The sequence below is a fragment of the Phyllostomus discolor genome, chromosome 3, assembly GCF_004126475.2.
Source record: "Phyllostomus discolor isolate MPI-MPIP mPhyDis1 chromosome 3, mPhyDis1.pri.v3, whole genome shotgun sequence".
Lineage (NCBI taxonomy): Eukaryota > Metazoa > Chordata > Mammalia > Chiroptera > Phyllostomidae > Phyllostomus > Phyllostomus discolor.
This window is the reverse complement of record NC_040905.2, coordinates 68,533,927-68,540,289: the sequence shown is the minus strand read 5'-3', so window position 1 is coordinate 68,540,289 and position 6,363 is coordinate 68,533,927. Positions and strand designations below refer to the sequence as shown.

Genomic DNA, 6,363 nt, shown 5'->3' with positions numbered 1-6,363 from the left:
AATACTGGTCACCATGTACTCACATCTTTGTTGCTTGTTAATTTGTGACAACATATTCTTTTACAAAAGACAGAAACAATTCATCAACAATTGTTAAAACTTCCCTTTTCTTCTTAATATTTCTCCCAGATAATCATAAAATTACTGCTGTTTTCACAATCAGACCTAATACAGGGGAGGAAGCTGCATGTATACCACTAACTGATAATAAAAGAACAAATGAAAAAAATCCTGTCAGTCACTTTAAGAAACGTCACCCCCCAGGAAACTAAAACTGAGCATGGAGTGTGTACTGCATATATCTGCTTCCATCCCCTGGGCCAAAGAATGTCTTATTTATGTCTTTCACAGCTCTGGCTTACTGATCTTCTCTGGACCTCTTGACTGTCAATATATATGTTAGAGGGAATACTTTTCTCCTTCCAAACTAAAAGAAAAATACAAGCTTGTTTTCTCCTTCCCTCTAGGATATAAAAGAAGAAAAACAGCAGTTAAAAAAACTCTTTTAAAAACTGCCATAAAAATAGGAAGCAGACACATGGCATGAGAAGAATTCAAATGTTTGCTTGTTTCATGAAAAAGTTAATGCCTTGGAAAGTTGACTGCCTTCACCAAAATATTCTTCTTATATTTATCATAAAGATGAATCCTCCCCAATTTAAAAGGTAAAGAAAACCCCAAATCATAATAAGTTGTATTAAATAGAAATGTCTCATATATCCTAAAGACGAGTATAATTTTCGGAAAATGATGGTAATGACTTTGATGAGGATCGCCCTGAGGACACCAGTTCATTGGCGAGGTATTAACTTCCTTCTCTCCTCTCCACTCCAAACCATCCAGGCTATGAAATTGTTAAGTAAGGCATGTGGCAATTGTAAATACATCATTGTGCCACAGATTCAAAGATTCCACATATTGACTTACTTCTAGTCCACACACATACATACACACAGAAAAGATTTTTAGAAATCTTTATCTACTCTAGTTTATCCTGTTTGCCAACTGATTGTATTTTTCTAATGTTTTTATAGATCCCATGTAATTAAAGAATTGTACCTGTTTATGCTGGTGACCAGAGTCTGAACTAGCCACCTCACAAAATTACAATTTAATAAGAATATAATTTCTGATTATGCCTTTACTAGATTCCAAAGATGTGAAAGTTAAAAGGAAATCATAGAAATATACATGAATCTGCCAGGCAAAATAATAGGTGCATCCATGGTTCCATTGTTTGAAACTGGCATGCTCTGCTAATTGACCAGAATTCCCTGTGCTGTGCATTTATATATAATGTACTTTAGGCACCATTGTATTTTAAAAAAAAATTCTGCTAGTCTTAAAATGCCACAAAGATATAAAAAAACACTGTGATGTAAAACAGAAAAGTTTTCTATGTGTCTCTCTTCCTTTTATCCATCCTATCATGTGGGTGCTCACATATTTCTTACAATTACCTAAAATGCACAGGTGTAGCTGGTGCATCGGATTACATCTCCAGCTTATCTACATGGACACTATGAATTAAAAACAAATTACATGATTTAAATTTGTAAATCTGCTAGACCAAGAAAGACTTTTAAAGTCAGTCTCCATATTTTTTCAATACTGCAGTGTACTTGCTAACAAAAATTGAGTTCAAATCCTCATGATAGATAGCATGTGTGAAGAATAATCAAGAAAGTACAGTAGCCACATCCATTCAAATAATGATTTAGGAATATTAATGATAGGGGATTCAAGACTTGGAAAATTTTAGCTTAAGGCAAAAAGTTGTCATTCTTGCAAGTAATGTGTATGTTAAGCTCTTGTTTCAGAAACTACAGATAAGGCCCGTCCTGGCTCCAGGGAAAAGCAACTCCAGTTGCCAAGGCTGGCTCCAGTGCCAACCTCCTGGGGCACTGGCTAGAGATTACCACCTGGGGACAAGTTGGAGGCATCCTGGCCTTTTGTGTGACCACCTCCCGCCTTGGGAACAGCTAACTGCTGAGGACAGGAATGCTGCAGCTTCACTCACCTAATCCTCCCTGAATTTCAAAGCCCTCACTGCACCTTGTTTGTCCTCCCCCACCCCTTTATAAAAAATCTGGCCAGGAAAGAGAAGGGAAGATGGTTTCTTAGGGTATGAACCCGCCATTTTCTCTGATCGCCGGCCATCTGAATGAAGCACCCATAGAAGATTCGATCGCTGTCATTGCTTATTGGATTTGGTAGTGACAGGCAGCCTAAATGCAGGTGTCTTCTGGTTACATTAAGATTAGTAGACCTATCAAGGCTCTTCAAGGTTCTCCTGTTCCAGCTTTCCAGGGCATTGTGTGGGTGTGAGGGTAGAAATGACTGGAGTGATGCTGAGACTCTCCTTGTTGCTGGCACAATTATTCAAGAAGGATTGCTCAGGCCCTTGCAGCGCTGGCCTCCAAAGAAGCTTGAACTTGCCACTGCAGCCTGGACACAGAAGAAGAAGTTCCATTCTGCAGCAGCACTCACAGCTGCTGAGAGACAAGGTCTCTATGCATCTTGCCTTTAGCACACTTGAGTTTGTATATCAGGATGCCATCAGATGTTTCACTTCTATTGAATAAAATATTTTGGAGAATCAAAAGAAATTCTAAAAGTAAATTCAAATCACAGAGAAACACAGCTGAATAAAGTGAGCTATAGCTGGAGTGCTGTACCTGTGAAATTATTGTTAGGGTTTAATGGACTTATGTTATGAATAGCCTTCATGGTAAAAAAAAATGAATATTTTGGTCAGGAGTTTTATAAGCTCAGTGATATTCTTACATGTCCAAAAAAGCACATAGACATCTGGATATTGCAATAGTGATTCAAGGATTGTTCTGAATGTTATGTAAAAAAGCCAGCAGCCTAAAAACATCTATTAATAAACAGATCACTATAGGAAGTACTGAAGGTGTTGAATGAATATTACCCCCAATTTAAAGTTCAGATAACATACTTTTATTTTCTGAAATTATATATGTAATTTCATATATATATATATATATATATATATATAAAATTTCTCCCTAAATTATCCATTCTAAAAGTAGACATAGCAGTCTGACATTTCTTAGCTTCTGGTAGCTTACATTTACATAAAGTAGTCACTGAAATAATCATTTGCTTAAAAATAGCATTAAACATGAAATTATGAAGCAAGACAAAAAAGATGAAAAATATATGCCATTAGTTAAATTAGTAACTATTTACTAGAAACTAGAAAATTCATTTTTAGCACAATTTGAAAGTACATTTGGAAAAAACAATCCATATTTACACTACATAGTTTGAAAATTGAATAAGATAAGGAAAAATGATGTTGCCTCTTTGAATTGGCTGCTGGATTTACATCTCATTAACCCACCCACACAGTCATTAGGGCTGGACAGCTAGTAGATACTTTTCCCTCTCACAATACCTATTAAAGTAGTTGACACATCTTTAAAATGGTGTAATTTCCAATTAATTCTTTCAGGTCGGCCTATCATGTTGTCAGCAGTGATACTGTCAAGTCTGTCTGCTTGTGAGTGTATGTCCAAAGACCTGTGTTCTGAGCCTCTCTCAAGCTTGAGAGTGAACTACGAAAGTCATAGCTATAAGTGCCCTTATTCTTTCAGAAAATACATTTGGAAATATTTTATAATAATAATATATCAATACAACACTAATATAAGTATATATCAATATAATATATTTAATATAAACTGCTTCCATTTTTATAGCCTATATGATTTAATAGCAATTTAACAATATTGATTTTATGTAGTAAATTATTTCTTTAAAAAAAGAAGAAAAATTACTATTGTATTAGATGTTTCTTCATAGGATGTTCGATGTATTTTAGTTAAAAGGTATATTGACAGCCCTAGTTGGCATAGCTCAGTGGATTGAGCGCAGGCTGGGAACCAAAGTGTCCCAGGTTCGATTCCCAGCCAGGGTACATTCCTGGGTTGCAGGCCATAACCCCCAGCAACTGCAAATTGATGTTTCTCTCTCTCTCTCCCTCTCTCTCTCTCTCTACCTCCCTTCCCTTTTATTGTTGTTTTTGGAGAGAGAAGAAGGAAATGCTAGAGAGAGGAATATCAGTCAGTTCCCTCCATGTGTGCCCCAACCAGGGATCAAACCCACCACCTTTTTTATTGCACAACATGACACTGCAAGCAATCCACCCACCTAGTCAGGGCAAGTTCTACCTTTTTTCCCCCAGAGTTCAGGAGTTGAGAGAATGAGAGAAATTAGTAAAAGCTGAAAGAAAAATCATTGAAGATAGAGTTTTTAAAAAAATAATAGAACTGAAAAAGGAAGACTGTAGGGAAAGACTGTAGAGAAAGACTGTATCCTCTGATAAAGGATTTGTTGTTATTAATCAGAAAGGAATTGGGCCATTTTCCTTAGATGTTCTCACAAAAGAGGATTAATAGCTCTCTACAGAACTAAAAGGAGAAATATGGAAAAACTGACAGGTGCTTGTGGAAGGGTAGCTCTAAATTCTTTTGATGACCTCAATCCTGATTGTTTGGGATTTGCAGGACTTGTCTATGTGTATACATTGAGAAAAGACAAGCTAATATTTTTTAAAGATTTTATTTATTTATTTTTAGAGACAGAAGGGAGGGAGAGAGAGAGAAAGAAACATCAATGTGCGGTTGCTGGGGGCCGTGGGCTGCAACCCAGGCATGTGCCCTGACTGGGAATCGAACCTGTGATGCTTTGGTTTGCAGCAAGTTAATCTTTACTGGAAAATGTAACAATGTTTGCTTTAAAACATTATTGGTCAAAGTACCAAATAAGGATGCACTCACTCAAATCAGATGCAATAAGAGACAGCTTGAGGGCCATTAAAAATGGTATTGATGGCCATTGTGTAGTTCCAGGCATTGGTGTAGTGGAAGTGGCAAGGGCACAAGACTTGATTAAGTATAACCCCAGCCAAGTGTAAAGCGTAGAGCCCAACTTGGAGTTCAAGTATTTGCTGATGCATTATTCATTATTCCCAAGGTTCTTGCTCAGAATTCTGGTTTTGATTTTCAGGAGACACAGAAGTTTAAGCAGAACATTGGGAATCAGGTCGACTTATGGGTATGGACTTGAACACAGGTGAGCCAAGGGTAGCAGCAGAAGTAGGCAAACAGGATAACTATTGTGTAAAGAAAAAGTTTGTTCATTCATGCACTGTGATTGCCACGAACATTTTCCTGGCTGATATGATCATGTGAGCTGGAATGTCTTCTTTAATAGGTTGAATTAAAGTTTCCCTTGTATCATATGAATCATGAAGATTCTACAGAGTGATTCTAAAAAAGTACTATAGAATTTTTTTCCATGCTTCAAATGATTTTTAAAGTAATTTTTTTTCTATATGAATAAAGGAGAGGACACTAACACCTATTCAAATTCTGAAGTCTGAAAATATAACAGTATTTATTTTTCTTGTACTCAGTATATGCACGTAAAGCAGGCTGTTTCCACCCAATGAACACAATGTTTGCTTTAGCTTCAGTGATATAAAGTACATATTAGAAAAGCATGTTATCTTCCTTCTTAAATATTCATTGAAAACCAAAACAAAAACCAAAAATATCATTAGAGTACTGCAAAGTAAGAAAAAAGAAATAAATGGAAATTTGATAACTGAAAAATATAGTGATTGATATTAAGAATAATAGAGCATAAAAGATTAAATGGAGCTTAGAAGAAAGTTAGAATTAAAGATATATCAGGAGAAAATAATATCCAAAATAACTACAGGGGGACAGTAGGATGGAAAATAAAGCAAATGCTATAACAGAAACATAAGATATCATACTAAGTCTTTAAAAATGTGTAACACATCCCAGGAGAAAAGAAAAAGAATGAAGCAGGAGTCATGCTTGAAAGGGTAAGGCAGGGAAAATGACAAAATTGATAGATGGCATCCACCTACATATTCAATTTCTAAAAATCACAAGAAGAAAACCATACTCAGGCACTGCATAGTAAAACAATTGAAAACCTAAAACTAAGGAAATATCATAAAAGTAGTCAGAGGAAAACAAAAACCCAAGTCAAAAGAACAACAAGACTGAAAATAGAATTCTCAACAGAAACAACAGAAGGCAGAGGACAAAAGAATGATATACTCAATGTGCTGAAAAAAATAATCAAACAGTATGGTGATTATAAGAAGGAAAGGGAGACTGGATAGTAGGAAAGGATAAAGGAGGGATAAATGGTGACAAATGGTAACTTTGGATGGTGAACACGCAGCACAATATACAGATGATGTATTATAGAATTATATGCTTGAAACATATAATTTTATTAACTAATGTCACCCCAATAATACAATGTTCGATTTAGAATTCTATGTCCAACAAA

General features: G+C 35.7%; 1 pseudogene; it reads left to right on the top strand.

The window, feature by feature from the left end:
• Positions 1 to 747: 747 nt before the first annotated feature.
• On the top strand, positions 748 to 5,249 carry LOC114495043 (annotated as a pseudogene).
• The last annotated feature ends 1,114 nt before the right edge of the window (positions 5,250 to 6,363 follow it).